At 38.5% G+C, this 18,965-nt stretch overlaps 1 protein-coding gene across 1 annotated transcript in view; it reads right to left on the reverse strand.

The window, feature by feature from the left end:
• The window catches only part of LOC306764475 (netrin receptor UNC5C-like), a gene marked incomplete at both ends in the record, with an annotated part of 199,831 nt that overhangs the window by 48,940 nt on the left and 131,926 nt on the right, over nucleotides 1-18,965 (reverse strand). The gene's annotated exons all lie outside the window — the stretch shown is intronic.

Consider the following 18,965-nt stretch of genomic DNA (forward strand, 5'->3'; position numbering starts at 1 on the left):
TGGTAGAACCTGAAGAAACTATGCATGTGTTTATGTTGCAGTTCACGGACTTGGTGCATGCGATGAACGTTTTGAAGTATGGAACCCAGCAGCTGTACAGAAAAGAAAATGCCCTGTACATATGCTTTTGCAAGGTGCTTTGGGTGAAGGGTAGGACAGCGGTAAACTATGCTATTTATGAGCCTAATCACATTTCCTGAGTGCTGTATTTACTGGTCCAAACTCTCATAAATTCAGTCTGTCCTGGCTTTATGGCAGGCACATAAATGTCCAGGCTGTGTTGTTTAATTCATGTTGTTTAATTTCCTCCTCCCTTCACATTAGGAAATGGAAATCTCAGATGCAGAAAGGAGGAAATTCAGTGTTATTCTTCAATTTATTGCCTGCTTTGGGGAGGCAGTCGTTCTTTTCTCTTGGCTATTCCACCTGCTTCTCCCTCTGATCTTTACCGATCTGGTACTTCCGTGGAGCTCACTGTAGGTTTGAATTCCCAATCTGGAGTGAGATGCTGTGTGACCTTTCCATTTCTGTTAAGTTAAGCCTTTATGGAGAGAAAGGCAAAAGGCAAACAAGAAAAAACATTCATATGAAGTGCTGATGGTTTTGCACAAGTGTGTCCCTCTCATGCAAGTGATCTTAATAAGATGGGTGCTGTCTTACAAGTAAAAGGAAATGCAATATGCAATAACCTGTGATCAAATGGAAAAATAAAAACAAAAGCTTTCACCTTGATTTTAGTAGTTTTTTCCTCATATCATGTCACACTGTAAATTATATGTGAAAAAAACTGAAAATAAATATGGTGTACACACCGCCTGCTTTAAGGAGATTTTTATTTTTTGCACATGATGATTAAAATTACAAACTAAAATGTCAAGAAATAGTCTTTTTTATTTTAATAATTGTCCTTTAATTCTCCATATCATCTTCAAAGTCCCACAGTAATCGTTACTTCCTACTACAATGTAAGCATGAAGAAACTCTTGAAGCAAACAGAAAGTCTCAGTGGGTGAGATGGATGATGAGTGGGACTGATACAAATCTATGCATGAATGAAATCTGAGTGAGCGTGCTTTCATGCTTTTATGTGTATTAGTCATGGACAAGTTTAAGGACACATTCATGTGAAGACTAATCTCTTATGTGAACAAAAAACTGAGTCTTCATAGTACGATGAGTACGAATAGTTTTTCAATAGAGACTTGATTGAAGTGAGGATCAGGTTGTTAAGGTTAGTGTAGGTCATCAAGTGGATATCTGATGTGATACTGATGCTATCTTGTGTGTGCATGTGAGCTCGTGCATACGTGTGCACATGTGGGTGTGAGGCGGAGCAATAGAGGATGAACGGTTTTAGAGAAATAAGATCAGAAGGTCAGGGGGAAACTAATTTAAAATATGGGAAGAAAAACCAGAAACTCCAGTGGTTTTAGTAAAAAACTGTGCTTCTTTCCTCACACAATGGTGTATTGGACACACATACAGTAGTTTAACAATCCGGTGGAATATGAATACCATGTTTTGCAACAACAGATGTCAAAGTATAAAACATAACACCAAACAATATAAGAGGGAAAACAGGGATTTCTATTCTAACTGCTTTTATGTGGTCAAGTATGCACAGCACTTTAAAGCTTGCAACATTAAATATTTCTAATGATCAGGATCACTGAGGCTGAACACACAACGGGACTCAGCACAGCGTGTGTGAGCAAAAATTATAACAATATCAATAGAGAGAAAGGTTGTGGCACATAGATGCTGATGTACACAGATCAGCATGCTGGGATCTGATGGGCAGGTCCAATAATGTGTCCTTCTGCTTGTGCAAACATCCAGTAAGTAATCAACAGTTTTATCACTAAATTTAATCTCAAACATGTACTTTCTTTTCTAGGTTTCCCTCGTCCAAATGCAGATAATTATCTACATATAAACATTAGGGACTGGTCATGGGGATCAAGCAATGACAACACAACTTAACTGTGAAATCAGCCTTGTAACCCACTGATACATGGACACGGCACACTCACGCTCTGCTTCAGATCTTCATGAGGTAATGCTGGTCGTGGGCTTTTGAGTGATGATGTGCTGAAAATAGCTGCAGTCTTTGATGACTTCTGATGGCTGAAGCCTATGAGACCAATGTGCGCTCCGGTGGCTTCAGACAAAGAGACCACATGTGGCGGCAATACTACCATTGCCACTGCATCATTAGCCACAGCTGGTGTAAGAGAGAGAGAGAGAGAGAGAGAGAGAGAGAGAGAGAGAGAGAGAGAGAGAGAGAGAGTGTGTGTGTGTGTGTGTGTGTGTGTGTGTGTGTGTGTGTGTGTGTGATTGGCAGAGGGTGGCTGATTGGATCAAGTCAACCCCAAGGGAGAGCGGGTATTTGTTATTTTAACTCTCACCCTCACATCACCTGTCTCCCTCGTTTTACCCAAACACCACATGTCACCGGCAACCATTTACACTCATACACACACAAGCACACACACAAAAAAGAAACAGGAAAAAAATAAAATTATAATCTTACATGACTAAAATAGAAATAAAAGTGAAGCCATTTTACATGCTAGTAAGAAGTTGCTTTTAGTGCTTGCAATACATGATCACACACACACATTCATTCTCACAAGATACCCTTTGACACACTTGCACATGCATAAATACAAGGTGCAGCCAATGCCTGTTTCAACTGAAAGGTAAAATGAAGAAAAAAGTTCAACAAGAGTCCATTCTCCTTTCTTTCATCTTTTTCTTTTTTTGTTCAAAAATAAATCAGACAGCTTCTCTTCCAAAGGGATGAGGCTTTGTCCAATCAATTACATACTCCCTTTGTTCATGTTTTCTCTCTGCTGGATCCAGTGACTAACAACAATTTGGCTACAGGTATATTTGAAAACCTTTTGTGCCTGGATGCTGGATAAAAGGAGATTCCTTAGGCCTCAATAGCTTGAAGTGATGGATGTTTCCACATATTTTGTCTGGTGAGGAGTGATAAATTCAAATATGCACACATTCCCATGTGTTTACTCACTTAAAGACAAATCAAAGTGGGAGAAGGGTTTTACTTATTAAACATTTATTGAGATATGCCTTTCTGTTTGGCAGTGGAACAAAAGCTTGGTCACACACAGCACAAGATAAGAAGTGGGCAGAGATATATAGATAGAAGCGTATTCTCTTTTGTTGCGGTGGAGAACAACAGATAATGTTTTGAACAGCAAAGCTTTGTTGCATATCCGGTATTCAGGGCAGCAACATTACAGTCTCGCAGTGTTACTAAGAGAAACGCGGGATAAATCATGCAAAAGCAAAACAAATGGCAGACCACAGAGCAAGAAGTAAGATAACAGGGCAGAGAATATCTATGACAAATGGTAAAATATGACATGCTTTGTAGAACCACAGAGGCTCACATGGGAGTTGATAACAGTTCTGAGATGCAGACGATGCTGAATCCCAACATTTCTGTTTCAAAGCAGCAGCAGCTGCCGAGTGAGAGTGTGACTAAACAAAAAATGGACCAATTACAACAACATCTGATTCAGCAATCACTGAAATTAAACCCTTCAGTATGTCTATGTATGTGTAACTGTGTGCATCTGTGGGTAACTAAAGTGTTAATATGCACGCTCATCACTGAGGATTATCCCCTTGATTAGCTATATTATCTGGATCCGTGTAAGACTGGAGATGAGTGGGTTAAAGAGCTCTCATAGTAATTAATCTACATGTGGGTGTTTCCATGTTTTAATGATTCCAACCCCCACCTCCTCCTCCAAAAAGCTGAGATATTGTGTGTTGGACATCAGAAAAGTGTGTCAAACATTCAAAGTAGGAGCTAATTACAAAAGAAAAAGAGATTTGTATTCATAACTCCAAAGATGTCAGTTTAATTTTTTTCTAAATTATTTTGCCAAATAATTGTTTAATTCAATCCGTTAATGAACAGACATAAGACTTGCTGAAATCTTTATTCATAAAAATAAAAATGAGTTATCTGGTGTAGAGCTAATTATCTATGTGGAATATGTTGAAGAAAAAAACTAAATTGTGCCAAATCACAACTTTTTAAATTAATTTTGTACTTTGTTTAGACATTTCTTTATAAATGTACGATAAAATGCATCTTAAAATGGACACCTCGTGACCACTAGAGCTGATAGCCATACATCAACTCTCATTAGGAGTTTCGAACATTTTCTATTGCGTGCGTGTGCAAAGATCTTCTGCACATGCACGAAAACTTTGTGCAGCACTTTTGCGACATTCTGTTTTTAAAATGTGCTTTATAAATAAAGTGGATTGGATTGGATACATGGAAAATGAAACAATTTGCTACATGTTTAAAATGTATTAATGATAATTAAAACTTAAACCAAACAAATTGAGTAAAGTCATTTTGATCACACTTTGTGTTCTTAGTAAACATGTTCTGTTTACAGAAGGTCTCCATTTCTGTCATCTGCAAACTAACTTTTTTTTTTTCTACAAACTGACTTAACCTTTGCAAATAATATACACTTTATGTGTTTGCATCAACGCTCATTAAATCCAAAGAGGAATTAAGTCCTATGAGGAAGTGTCTAGTCCTTGAGCTGAATCATAGTAAGGAAGCTGAATTCAGATAGTTCTTCCGATCATCTGCCAAAGATGTTAATTTTTATTTATTCATATATTCAGAGCCAACCCCTTGGCAGAGGCCAGGGCTACTAAATCCAATCCCAAGAGGGCCGCAGTCCTGCAGGTTTTCAATGTATCCCTGTTCCAACGCACCTGACTCAAATTAATGATTCATTATGCAGAACTTGATAGGCTGTTGGACCGATTTAATTTGTGTCAGGTGTGTTTGGGCAGGGACACACTGAAAGCCTGGAGGGTTGCGGCTCATAGGACCAAATAGGCAGCTGTTCATATTGACAGACATCAATAACTTGTCCAAACCCTAACGATGCATGTCTTTTTTCTTTCTAACTTAAAAAAGCATTAACTTGTTATTTGTTAGCTAGAGGCTAAATGAGGGAGGCTTCCCTCACACTGTCACCGCCTGCTGAAAAATAGATGCTTAGCTGTTTATCTGTGCTGTTTGATATCACTACTGTGTATGTAGGTAATACAATTATTAGGCATTAACTTTAAAATGTAATTCTTACTGAATGTTACAGTTTGACTTGCTTACCAGTAAGTATGAATATAGATCATGGTTAAATGCCAAACTATAATGTGGTCTATGGCACCAAAGTGGCTGAAGTCATATCATGTATGTCCATAAGAGCTCCTTTTATAAGAGTGTTTTACAACAATATAGCTGTGTAGCGCAACCATGCTGTGAGTCTACTTAAACTTATGTATGCCTAAAATATTAATACATTCTTGCTTCTTTTATTAACAACTGACATAACTTTTTTTTCATGTTCACTTAAAAACCTCCTGACCAGCAGTGAATGAAGTGACACACTTTTCATGCACAGCTCAGCATAATACTTTTTTAGACTACGGGATGCTTTGTTACCCTCTTTGCAAATTAAATGAAATATTCTTGCCCATAACCAGTTCTATCTATATTAGGGGTATACCTGGATGACTAAGTTTAGCTATAGAAAAGAATACATAGCTGCGACAGTGTCCTATCTCACTCAACACCGTGCCAGCACACATCATACACGCACATATGAACACATCACAGCCAGATGTTCCACACTCATTATTATTGGCTCTGACTTGTATATATAGAGCCATCACTGTAATTGCCTCGCTTGTTTCCATTATCAAACACTCACACTTCCCCGTATGCTCACACAGACATATTAACAAAGCATCCCCCACCCCCAACCAGACTCGCACAGGAACATAATGGATCATCCCATCCCAGTCGGTCCAATCAGCAGAAAATATACCTTGAGAAAGATGAATAAACAAGAAAGAAAGACAGATAGATATAATAAAGAGGGAAGAAAGTCACAAAAAGGCAGGAAGAGGGGGAATAGACAAATTTGTTTGTATGGAGAAATCAAGAGCAGGTGGGAGGAAAGACAGTGCAAAGCACAGAAACAGACGGAGTGAAGGATAGAAGAAAAAGATAGAATGAGAGATGTGTGTTGGCAGAGAAGATTTTCTATCTTTCTCTCCTGCTGCCATCAGCTTTCTTGACACAAACCCAGACAATTGGCCATAACTGTCTGTGTGTGTTTATCTGAGGATAATACCAACAGATGCCACACACACACCAGCGCACACACCACCCGCATCCTGATGTGTAGTTAAGTAGAATAGTAATCAAGCTATTCATTAGCACAGTTACAAAGGCCATTACTGGCTAATCAACAATCCTCAAACTCAATCGAGGAGAGCTAATAGAAATTTAATCCAACAGTGTGGTTTGAATATTATGAAGTTTATGTGTGAATGTGTGTGTGAATGTGTATGTGTGTTGATATTGAACAAAACAATTAGTACACTGTGATAAGACGAACAAAAATACTTTGTTTCACACATTTACAAGATTGTAACACTCAGAGGACTGCAGCACCAAAATGAAAATCCTCATCATTAGAATAAATATAAGCATTTAAAGAGAAGTCAGCATTTAAATGGACGCCTTCATTCAGTGTGTGAACACACAGAGCAACTACACTCAAAGCACCTCAGCTAAGGGATGCATCAGTGTTGAGTCTACACAACAAATGACTTAAGTGACTTTAGTGTTTGCAGTTTCTCTCAAAGACACGCTTTTGTATCCTTATTTTTTTTTTTTTTATTCTATCTACAAAGAATTACAACAGAGTTAAGTATAAAATAATATTTCTGCACCAAGACTCCCAAGAAACCATTAACTGAACACTTAGCCATGCTCTGTGGTGTGGTTTAAAGAAATTAGATGTCAATAAGGAAGTGGACAAGAAGAAGAGACAACATGGCAAAAGACGGGAAAAAATACAGTAGATGAACAGAATTTGAAAGTAAAACCTCAGGCAGGGCATGATAAAGCAGCTGGCCCTTCAGTTTTCCCATCTACACTTCACTAAAGCCTCATCAGAACGGGTCAGAGTGAGGGGCTGTGAAGACAGCATTCTCAGGAAGAGAAACAGGGGAAAAGGGCTGGCGTGTGTCAAATAATGCAAGAACTGGATGGGAAATCAGTGGCTACAGGTGTTACAGAGGGATTAATCCTCCCCAGAGGCTGGACTTAAACATTGTTGAAGCAGTGTGGGCTTGTTGTCAAAGAACGGAACAAAAGGCAGCCAACAAGAGGTCAGTCCTGCAAGAGGTCTGGAGAAAAGACATGAAAGGGTGTCGGGTCTATGATAGTTCAGACTGTTTAGGTGAATAAAGGCAGTTCTACTTATTGTTGAGTTTCAAGAACATTGAAATTCAACCAAGTGCTATTAATGGTTAAGATCCTTTATAATAAGGAATAATAACAAATAATCATTTTTAACACAATTAACCCAGTTTGGAAACTTCAGCTCTGCATCTAACCCATCTCTGCATGTGCTGGTCAGCAGTGGGCTGCCCTGGTTTGGCACCTGGGGAGCAGTTTGGAGAGTTAAGGGTCTTGCTATGGGGTCCACATTTGATCACCTGTGTTTTATTACAAACATTTATGAACATCTTTGTTTACACATTTCATCAAACAGCTGCAATGTTCACATTTTCCTGGTAGATCTAAAGAAACGGGGTGTGGCTTGACACAGTTGCCTTTTGGCTGCAGATTTCTCTGCTTCCTGCACATCTGCTCACAAAAATAAGTCTGTTCCCCAGAAAGAAAACAGACTGTGTGAGTCTTGTAGAATTACCTCTTTAAGCACTTTAATTTGCAGCTGTAAAACCAGAAGTTATTGATTTGGAAAAGCTGAACCAAATTAGATTTGTAGAAAGCAATAATGTGTTCTTTTGTGTTTATGCTGCAGTGACTCTTTTCCTCTTCACTTTGCTCATTGCCATCAGTACAGCCTATCTTAGAAGCATTTAAGCAAATACAAAATACTTCATTTTGGTGCCAGCCATACTACTGTGTTATTTTTATTCTCAGCTCAAGATCAGCAAATCATCCATACATCTTCTATTGCTACATGCTCTTTCTTTAACTGGAATTTTCCTAATTACCTTCTTTAAAAGTCGACTTGCTTTGTTATTCTAACCACTGCAAAGTGCTTCTTTCCTAAATTCACTTCATACATTTAGGTGTTGAGCAAGAAAGCATAAAAGGAAGAAGAATGGACAAACAGTTTATGTTTATTTTCTCCATTTAGGCTGGAAATCTGCTCGATAACTGAACACATTTTACAGTTAAGAGAAAAGGCTGAAAATAAGGATGTTTTTCAAACGAGAGTATCAATCTGGCACGGACAGATAAGCAAATGTGTGAAGAAACTAATCTTACGTCGAAAGAAAATAAAAATAAAAAAGCCATATACAGCTAAAACAGCGCAATTAGCCCATTGGCTATATTTGAAAAGGGTTGTGAATGTTCCTGCAGCAATTTAAAACAGCTGGCGATCAAATCCATGCCACTAAATTACATTGAATGTGTGATATGTGCTTTCCAGACACATACAATATATCTGTACTATTTCTCATGACTGTCTTAATCAGCCATATGTCCTGGTATTTCTGTCTGCATCTTCTCCACACTTGGGAGGTGATTAGGACAATCCTGCTGCCCACTACTTCTGTGGGGAACTGACGGCAGCCACCAACACCACAACAATACAATACACACATGGACTGTCCAGACTGGGCAGATTGTTCAGGTTAACATAAGGTCACTATGTCTGTGTACACTAGTATATTGGATGTGAGGTGTGTGTGTGTGTGTGTGTGTGTGATTCTGTGTGTGTGCCAACTTGGGATTTCAGTGGCTCTGACAGCTTAATTAACTAGATCCAGCCGAGTGACATAAAGACCCAATTAACCGCACTGACATAACTGGGTCGCCATCAACATCCCACAATGAAGGTCTAACAGAACACCTTTAATAAAACATAGATCAGAGTTAAAGTTCTTCGTCTTTCTTAATGTTTATTTTCTTAATCTTTGATTGTTTTTTGATGATGTCATTGTGTGTTCCGTTTTGATGGGAACTCCTTAAATATGAGTCAATAACTGCAGATGAGAAATAGTCTTTTTTTATCTGGCAAACAATATAAAAAAAGTTAAATACATTAAGTCACTGGCTGCCAGCTTTAGCTGGGAGCTCTGTGTTGCCGGTATTTTGGCTCAGCTTTCAGAACGGCATAATGTTGTAGACATGGAGGGTTGATGTGTGCGTGTGACAGGGTGTCTTCAGGGTGGGCACTCGAAGCTCATTCACAGCGTGCAGGATGGGGTCTAGGTGCACTCCCAGAGTGCATTTTGGTGCATTTTGGGGACATTTTAAGGAGCTTAATTGGCCCTCCGTATTAGCACATTGGATGTCAAAAGATGTCTTTGACAGCCAATGAGTTAAATAAAGATGATGTCTTTTGCAAGCTTGGAACACTAATTGCTTTTGTAGATGATATCATATACAGGGGTACAATAACATATATATACATTGTTAAGCTGAAAGTAAAAAAGAAATAAGTATAGTGCTCTGCAAGGTGTTCCACGCAGACAGAACTGGGACATCCTTTTGGACTGGGACAGGCCCACAGAGGCCTATCTATAAGCTACTACTTCACTGCACCCTCGGTACGCTGAATGATGCATGACTTGCACATAAGATACATGAGTATTTCCTAACTCAGTTGGTTCTGTTCCTGAAAGTGTTTTTAACTACATAGTTTCTTTTACAGCATCCGAAACATGTGACTTTTAAGAACAAATGTAAATTGCTGTGCTTTACTAAAACCTTTAGAGTTAATTTGTCAATGGATTAATTTCAGCATCATAAGCTTGGAAATGATGGTAAAAAAAAAAAAAAAAAAAAAGGGGCCAAGAAGGATGGGGGGGGGGCAGGTGAGATGAAGGAGAGTGGAGACAAAAAAGGAGTTGCTCAGCACCAAAGGAGGTCACAATACTGCTGAACAGAACGCTTGCATTAGCCTCTCTAGAGTGTGCACACACTTTCACACACACACACACACACACACACACACACACACACACACACACACACACACGCCCAAACATCCATGTTACCTCTGAGATTTAACACAGGTGCAGCTGCTTCACAGTGATCTATTAGACTCACCCTCTCATGTCAACATTCAAGAGTGGAGAGAGACAGAGAGAGGAAAAGATGGATGGGGAGCAATCTCAGGAGAGGGCTGGATAAAGGTATTTCCATGGTGACGGTGAAGGAGAGAAAGATAGAGAGCCAGGGAGGCAGTGATTATGGTAGAAGAGGACGTGGAAACAGGGAGCAGATACCTGTAGGTGATCCATTAAAACTAAGTTGACAACGTCAACAAATAGGGAGAGGAGGCAAGAGACAACTGGAGAAAGTCAGCCAGAGGATGTAAGGAAAGAAATATTGCATAAGAATGAAAAGAACAATTGTAAAGGTAATGAGGAGGTGAGAAGGACTGAGGGAGAGTTGTAGCGATTTGGAATTTCCATACTATGTCAACAATTAGGGAGAGAAGGATGAGGGGGAGCAGTGGGAGACAAGATGCTGAGAAGGTAAAAAAAAAAAAAGTGAGTGGAAAGAGGAGTTGGGGAAGAAATAGCGGGGTAATCTATTAGACCTTACACTTGGGAAAACGGGGGCAGGAAAGTAAAAGTCATGTGAGGAATGCAGAGCGAAGAAAAAAAATCAGCAAAAGACAAGAAGAACTGGGTGATATGTTACACTACAGCTCATGTGTTAAAACATGAAGTGTGAATATGTGTGTGTGAATACATTAACCAACTATAATACCAGCCTTCATTGGCCATCTCTCTGAGAAGAGGAACCAGGCATCACATTGAGGGACTAGGACTGAGAAAGACTGATTGATGGGCTGTACTTTGGAGACATGGCGCAGGTGGTTTGTGAATAAATGGGGGAAAGAAAAAGGAAGAAGAAAAGAAGACCAGTGATATGGAAGTGGAAGTTCAGAAATGCATGAAGGAGGGAACAAAAGAGTGTTTCAGTGTGATCTGTGACACTGCAAGAAAATCCTGGTTGAAAAGGCGACTTACAGGACTGTGACATAGAAACTGGAAGTCTACTTGGTACAAACAGCGAACAGTGTTCTTTAACAAAAAAATCTATAGAATGTACATCTCACTGGAAAGTCATTTGTCGTGTTCTTGGGCAAGACACTTCACCGTCCTTGCCTTCAGTGTCAACATTGCCGGTGCATGAATGAGTATAAATGCTTTGGATGGAGAGGCCGAATGTGCACATCAGCATGCCCCAGAGCAGCCGTGGTTACATATGTAGCTCAACATCACCGATTACGATGAATAATGGATCAAATGTAAGCATTTCGTACAGTCCACAATACAGCGCAAATTAAATCTAATTCATTAATTAACCAAATTGATTCATTCTTATTATTACTATTGCGAGTAATGTGAAGAAACAATGGAATTAAGAAGCCTACTGAGTTTAAGCATACAATCAGTATTTGTAAGCCTCCATGTGTTGCCAGATATGAAATGGATCAGGTTATTAGAAAGCCTTATGCTGTCCAATCAGCACACCGAAGAGAACATAGGTCTGCAGTTATAACAATATAACAACAAAAAAAATCTTGATTTTACAACTTAATCTTTTTTTTTTTTTTTTTTTAACCAAATCTGTCAAACCTCTGTTCTTTATAATTGGTAATCTCTGCACTCAAACCAATTGGATTCACTGGAGGCCAGACTAGCTCACGGACTCCCTGGTTTCAGTGGTCACTACGCCCCATTTTTCCATGCAATTAATACTGACGCAACTCCGCCATCTTTTACTTGAATAAGACGGGACAATAAGTAGATGCTACCATGAAAAACAACGAGTCTTGCACTTACTGACCTTCAGTTAAGAATATGCGCAGCAGCCAGTTTTGCACTGGAGGAGGCTGTAGGACTCCAGAAATTGTGCAGTGAAGTGGAAGGATCAAATAAAGAAGTTTTATCTTTCAGTCTGTAATCATACATCACATCTACATTTTAAGAAATCTTTCATTGTTTCTAAAGAAGAAAAAGAAAAGCAGTCAGTAATCGAGAAGGAAAATGAAACTGTAAGATATTAGGTTTGATCAGCAGATGAGAATTGAAACATTTTAGTGGGAAGTTCTTAAGTTTTAAAGTAAACGCTGGTATAGGGCTGTTTGAAGCAAATCCTCTGGTTTGAATGAGGATAAAGGTCTGAGTTGATGGTTCATGTAGGTATTTCAACAACATCAGAAAGAAGTCAAATGAATGTAACCGTGGAGATTAAGGAGGAAAGTGCATTTCCTCACTGTGTCAGCAGTGGGACTATGTTGACCTTCTTAAGAAAACTGGACATTCTTCCTGCATGTTCCTTTCCAATATGTGCATGTGCTGCTTTTAATGAGATGTTTTAAATAACATTTAGAGGCTTCGCTGGCCTACAAAAAATACTAGGGGTCTGGCTTCAAGTACAACTATTTGGAAATGCACTTACTAAATTGGAAAAGCGTGCACTGATAAAGGCCAAGGATGAACTAAATAAATAAATAAATGAAAGCAGAAACTATGTAAAGAGAAAACCACTCAGAGCTGGAATTGCAGGCAAATGCACTGGGACTGTGATAGCAGCAGCGGTAGCTGAAGGGAGGAGGGAGAAAAATACAGAGATGACGGCTTGGGGTGAGAGTATTAGGGGAATGGAAAGTTGAAATGAGACCCTGGGCTCAAATCATTAGAAGAGGCAAGACGAAAAACATCCAAATCCACTCAGCAGCTCAGACATGTCTAGGGAACATTTCCCCAAACAGATGCTGACCTAGTAACAACTGGAATCAGAATCAACACCTCAAACATCACCAGGGAAAAGTTCAAAAGGGAAACACTTTCAACTTGTGATGGAGGAGCAGAAAGTTGGGAAATTAAAAGATTAAACTTGTTCTCGCCTCTGTTCTAATATTGTCTGCTTTACTTTTTGTTCTAGTCAAATCTGCAAACCCAGCATGTCACAAGGCAATGTTTGCAGCAGTTCATTAGAGCCAGATAAAACACTTTTCAAACTTTTCACCAATTCTAGTTGAAAGAATATGCAAGAACCATACAATGTTGTGGTTGTATAGTTCTTACAACCATAAACATCTTTAATAAAGAATTTCTTTACAGATTTATTCATTTTAATTTACATTCCAGGTGATTTCTTAAAACAAAACACTTCTTTTTTACACGCATAGTAAAATTTTACAGAAAGTTCATTCTTCTGTGTTCACCGACAACAAAATAGTTTTTTTTTTAAGTCTTTAAAGGGAATTTTCTTCATTATTGAGTTTTTAGTCACTGTGAGCCAGTGTTGAAATGATTGACAGGTTGTTAAATTATAGCACAGCCCTGTGCATGGTTATGGGTCAGTGCAGTAGAAGTGTTGTAGATGTGTGTGCATTTGTTACTTTTTCTTTATGTCTCTGTCAGTGATGTATTGTGTCTTTCCAACTGAGCACTCCTTTGCTAAGTACTTTAACATTAGAAATGGCTCCACCAGATGACAAACAGCAGTAGGGGGAATGAAGCAGAGAGGGGAAAATTTGTGCAGCTCAAGTAACTTCTGAAATAGCTTTTATTGAAGCTTCAGAGCTCGTTGAGATTCTTAGGACTTGACAGCTTTCACACGGTCATATGAAAAGGCTGAGAGATGGAAATGTTTAGGTTTTTATGGGAAAACTTTCAGAGAAATTTGCTCATGAGATCAAATGAAAAAGCAACAACAGATTTCATTACATTGATACATAGATTGGCTCTTGTTGCAAACACTGGCACAAGTATCATCCCTTGGAAGATGCTGAACTAGATGCAGATAAATATATGAAAATCCCATGTTTAGTCCATTGGTAGAATTACTTTTTAATTCTTAATTTCAAATGTGATATGCGCATAAAAAACTTCAAGTGATTTGATAAAGTAGTTCTTTGTGGGTATCTGAAGCTGGATAACATACCTCAGGATAAAGAAATACACAGTATCAATTGTCGTTGTATTGTAAGTGGATAGCTAACCCTTCCAGGGCTTTTATAACACACAGTGTATGTATGTCAAAGCTGATTCGCAGAACACTGTGGGAGTGCTGATGACACTCTATAATCATTAAAGCATGAAGAGGCTGTGAGCTGATTGGGGGCATCCTAATCCTTTTTAATTGACTCTCCAGCTCTCCAGAGTTATTAAAACCACCCAATAACAAAATCAGCTTTGCTTTATTAGTCTGGTCAGCTGAAAAATTAGAGATCCCTCCTCGTTTGTTTGTTTGTTTACAAAGAAAACTAATTAAGCCATTTATATGGTAAATAAATAAAACAGGTGCATGCATCTGGAAAACATTTAATGTATAATGTAAAGCCCTGCTGACTTTACATGGTGGTATTCAGCAGAGTACAATACATGTCAAAACAACAAATATAAATGGTTTCTATTTATAGAACCTAACCATTTTAAATGTTTTTTTAAAATTCAATATTTAACCCTGGTAGGACAAATTTATGCAAGCCTTTAAATTTTGAATGATCTCAGACATTCTTTTTTTATGGGAAATGAAAGCATGATTAGTATTTTCCATTTGCTGAATGAAAATGCATGTATTTTACCTGAGCTGGAGATGCCATAGGAAAATGAGCTGTGCTCAAAGACTAAATAACATTTTCTGGCAAATACACAGCTGTCAGGGGGAATTTTGCTAGGTTGTATATGAAGCAGCCGCAGTGATTTTACTGACAAAAAAAGAAAAAAAAAGCAGATCCCATCATCAGCAGAATTTCCTCTTTTTATAGTTCCCTACAGAACTATAGAAGCATTTTCTTTTTAAGTGCTGCACCTCAGTTTCCACCAGGTCACACTTAAATAGCTTACAGTAGCCTAAAGGTAGAGACCATCCACCTTTAAAAGACTTCTGAAACCAGCAGAGCGTCAATGGTGCCAAGAGCTTTTTGGCAGAGTGTATAATAAGCCAGTGTTTCAGTATCATCCCAGGGTGTAAGCAGTATCATGGTTAAAACAGCTCAGCAAAATTCTAGGTATGTTTGATTTCATGCTACTAAATACACCATAAACAGTTGAAAGGAAGACTGTGAAACCCATTACGGCTTTAATACCATCAAGACAACACGGGATAATGTTCAGTTACCAACAGAGTCCAATTTATTAAAAAACTATTAATTGCACTGATGCTGACCTCCTTTAGAAACAACCTGAAGACTACTTAACTGAACAGTGATGTAAGTGAAAAGCAATTAAATGGCAGCAATTATTCAGAAGCCGAGCTCATTAAACTTTTTCGGTGTTGGTCTCCAATGAGGAATTTCTGTCCCAATTCCTCACACAAAGTATAAAACATTATCTTATGACTCCTGCCAGCTGCTATAAAGAGCTGAATTATTTCAGCCTGGAATTATGCATATATGCATGTTGCAAGTTTACTAATCCAAAAGCTTTATTTATTTATTTATTTATTTTTATATATATTTTTTTGGTCCCACAAGTTCACAACTTATAAAACTTGACAGAAAGGAACAGAGTTTTGTTATTTGACAAAGCCGCCGCCTGTGTCAAAACAGTGTGTTCATTCATCCCTGACAACAGTGTCAGGATTGCCGAGGGCAGCACGGATAGCTGCAGTACACTCTATGCTGTCATGTCACCATCAATCCTCAGCTTTGTCTGAAACTATGTTGAAGAAGACAGGGGCGCACGGAGAAAACTGAGAGAATGTAAGAATGACATAAGAACAAAGTCAGGGGAAATTCCAGAAGGGAAAGAGATGAAAGTCAACAAACCGGTGAAAGAAAGTAGAACCACAAAGGGAGATGGACACATATCACTTTGTGCTGCTCATGGAAGAAAAGTGCTTTAGAAATAAAATCTGATTGATAGATTGACTGATTGTGAACATAAAATAGCGAAAGAGGTAAATTATTCTTAAGAGTTTAACAAATCAAGTAAAAACGGTCTAAAACAGTAAAATTCATTTTATCCACTATGGTGGATGGATCAAAAAGCCCTCACAAAAGCTTATGGACTGGTAATGAGAGGGGAAAAAAGCAGGTTGTCCATATAGGGGGGCTGTGCTAGGGGTTGCGGATGTAGATTTAGATAAACCCCTTCATTATCCTCCACATACCCACATACGTCTGAGTCAAGTAACTACTCAACTTTTTGCATTCTGTGGACACATAATAATAACATCGTAGCTTCAAACATCTTCAAACCTGAAACCGCAGCAACCTAAAGCGATATATGATAGCTATGATCACTTCATGTCCTCTCTGAAGAGGGGAAAAAAAATACAGGTTAAGTTGTCAGTTAAGGAACAAAATACAGAGTGACTGTATAATGAGAAGTTTCCCATTGTGAGTTTTGATTGATGGTTTCTTTAAGTGGTCTAGTTAAGGGATGCATGCTCGATAAGCACTCGCAGTTAGATTCACTGTAGGAGCCAAAATAGCATCGCTCTCCCCTTCCACACAAGAGCCAAAACAAACCTTTAGTGTTTTCTTACAAAGTTCCAGTTATAATCTATGATTGTGTACGTACGCTGACAGAATGAAAGGCAGAACAAAGGACGGAATCATTCCTTTGCAGAATATATTGCAAAGAAAATATACTTAAGTCTCCCAGTCTAGACAGATGCAGTGATAGGAAATAAATGGAAGTGAACTGAGAGAACAACTAACAGATTTAAAGATTGTATGAAAGTATAAAGACAGAGAGAAAACAACAGTGAGGAAGACTACAAATGTCGCTGAGGAGCAATAGAGTCCAAACATTCCTGTGGCAGCTTAACAGACTACAGCTACGGAGTGGGATCTGACTAATGCCTGAGTTAACTAGCATGGCTTATCAATGAAGAAACAGCCTCCCAAGACTAAAAAAACACAACTTCCACTAATTTGATTGTTTCTATTCTCTCTTTGTTCAGTGTGTGCAACATTGTGTAACTAATAACAATAAATAGCTATAAATTTGTTTTTAAAATACAGTATGAAGTGGTCATAAAAGACTGGTTTACTTTGCAGAGGGATCTGCAGGACAAAGCATACAATACACATCTAGCCATGCATTCCCTTATGGATTAGTGTCTAAAACAACACACACACACAAACATCATTGCTGTATTTGATCATTACAAGATGATTATGAACCCTCTCAGCTTTTTCATCTCCAACACATTTCCAGCCAAAATGAGATAAAAGCTCCTCTCGCTCATCTGCACCATTTGTAAATAACTTAGCAGCTATGGACCATCCCAGCAGCATTTTAATAATCCTAGCACCATTTCAATAATTCAATGAGGTAATCGGAATAAAAAAAAAAAAGAGAAGACTGCTGACTAATCTGTGGATTACAGTTCTGATTTTTGACAGAGGTTGAGGATCAAGGTAAAATGTGATGGGAGATGAGCGTGAGGCTTACTATGCAAGCTCCAAGAGGATTAAGGTAAAGCTCTATTGGGGAGTCTGCATTACGTAAATTATGGTTTGTGCACAACAAAAAATAAAAAAAAGACATGCAAACAATCATTCACATAATTGTCCACAATAACGGCATGCACACAATTTCTAAAGAACAACCACAATGATGGGGATGTTAAGTCTCCACTGCTGAAGTCAAAACATTCTGTAAAGCTTTAGAAACATTAAACATTGTCTTTCATGTAACTAATTCTGTCTGACATTTTTCTTCTTTTATCCCTTATGATTTATTCAACTCGTGTTTTCAGAAACACACACATTAAGAAACACAGCCCCACATTTTCAGCTATGTAGTCATTTATTCACTGGATAAAAGACAAATTTCATCTTCAAATACTTCCATAAAGAGATTTTCACAGAAATACCAGCAGGATGTTCTGGGTTAATATATTGTAGACATAGACTGTTTTTAAACAGTTAATTCATCAGCATGTAAAAACAAGAAGAACACTGATTCGCCTCCTTGGATTGAAAAAAAAAGTGTAGCTGAAGGAATTCAATAGATCCGCCACTATCTCTGGACGCTGGAGGAGAGCATGTCTTATTTGTTGGACAGTTTAATTCACACTGTCACCTTCACTGTCCATTTAAAGCACTCCACCGCCACCAGAGTTATAACCTCCAGAAAGGCTCTGCTACTAAATGTCATCATATGACACATTAATAGTGAGGCCTGAAATTGACTGTGTGTTTGTCTGTGTACAGTGTACTGTACGGGTGTGAGAATGAAGTAGCCCATAGCAATTTGGCCTCACCACACCACTGATGCCTTCTGACAGAAAAGTCTGCCATGATTTGCATCACAAAGTCATACCCCTACACACACAGACACACAGAAGTAATTACACAGATATACATGTCCATACTTGTTTCACTTTAAATACCATTTATAAAAATGCGCCAATGGTCACTTAGGGCAAGATTAGTAGCTAGATGTGTGCGTGTTTGTGTGTATGAGTGGCTCAACCACCTAAACTCAGACAGACACACGTTGCAGCTATCTCCTGGGAAAGTGTGTGAATATGTTATGCCTGAAGGTAAAACTTCTGTTTGCTGGCTGTGAGCTGTAAAGCAGCAACCTTGGACATGCCAGCTACGTATGTATCTTGCTGAAGGACACTGCAAGGGGTCAGTTTTCTGAAGCTTGAATTCAAAAGTCATCTTTGCTGGGACAATCCAATCAGAGAAACACACAGTAACGTTTAATGTAGTAGTGTAAGAACGATGGTGCAATAGTAAAAAGTGTATCCCATGAGTGTGAATGTTTTATTTTCTAAAGTAAAAGAAGCCAATCACGAGCCATTATCTCAGTACTAATTTGGAGTGTGAATTGAGTGGTTGAGAATGTGACGGAAACTTGAGCAGGCTCCAGAAACATATCCAGTTACTGTCTGACTTTGAATG

The sequence above is a fragment of the Telmatherina bonti genome, assembly GCF_933228915.1.
Source record: "Telmatherina bonti genome assembly, chromosome: 13".
Taxonomy (NCBI): domain Eukaryota; kingdom Metazoa; phylum Chordata; class Actinopteri; order Atheriniformes; family Telmatherinidae; genus Telmatherina; species Telmatherina bonti.